Source organism: Charadrius vociferus, unplaced genomic scaffold (genome assembly GCF_000708025.1).
Source record: "Charadrius vociferus isolate BGI_N301 unplaced genomic scaffold, ASM70802v2 scaffold115, whole genome shotgun sequence".
Lineage (NCBI taxonomy): Eukaryota > Metazoa > Chordata > Aves > Charadriiformes > Charadriidae > Charadrius > Charadrius vociferus.
In genome coordinates this window covers 1721640-1722551 of record NW_009648636.1, presented here as the reverse complement: position 1 = coordinate 1722551, position 912 = coordinate 1721640, and the positions used below count along the sequence as shown (strand labels likewise).

Sequence of the window (912 nt, the reverse complement as noted above, 5' to 3'; positions counted from 1 at the left end):
GAGGGGCTCCGGCATTTCTTGGGGGAGTTGCAGGGTGAAAGTTTCTTTGTTCAGCGCGAAGAGAGGCTGGAGCTGTGGTCACCCCTCAAAGGCATGCTTGTGCTGCGGCGGCGATCTGCAAGGTCGCCTGGGAAAAGCGAGTTGGAAAGGGCCTCGTCCCTTGGCGGGACACGTCTGGGGGGGTTCCCAGCGGGAGCCCCAGGAGCTGAGCTACATTTTCATGCCTTTTCGGAAGCCCTGGGGGCCCGCGATGTATTTTTAATTAATTTTTGAAAGCGCAGCGCCCTGCCTTGCTCTGGGAAATGTCGCGCCCGGCTGTGCTGCAGGGCGAGAGAGGGAGGCGGTGAATTTCACTTCGGGGGGCCACCCCGGAGCCCCCCAGCAGGACCACGGGTACGGGGTTCGGTAAAGGACCCCCGCCGCATCATTTTCAGCCTTTTTTCCGAGCTCGAATAATTTTTTAAATATTTTTAAATATTTTTTGAAAAGATGACGTCTGGGGAAATGAGGCTGGACGCCACCTTTGTGTCTCGACCAGAGAGGGGAATCGGCAGCACAACGGCAAATTAGATGAAAAAATAAAAGCGAAATAAATAAATCGGGGCCATTGCTCGGCTCTGCACCCCGTTCCCAGGCCCGGGGGTTCGCATTTTCCTCCCCTTTCCTTTTTCTTCCTTTTTATTAAAATTTCTGCTGAAAGCTAGAAAGATGGGGACAGACCTTCTCTTCGGTTCCCCCCCCTCCACCACCACTTTTTACCATGAATCGCCTGCGGATTTCTAACGCCACATTTCTCCCCACTTTGTCACTCGTGACTTTCTCTTTCATTTTCTTTGATGCCTCTGTTTTTCCTCTATTTATCCGTTTCCCCCAACTGCATTTTCCCCCTCGTTTCCTTCAACCTTGCCCTGC

General features: G+C 52.9%; 1 protein-coding gene across 1 annotated transcript in view; it reads left to right on the top strand.

The window, feature by feature from the left end:
- The window catches only part of CCND1 (cyclin D1), a 15121-nt gene that overhangs the window by 1199 nt on the left and 13010 nt on the right, over nucleotides 1–912 (top strand). The gene's annotated exons all lie outside the window — the stretch shown is intronic.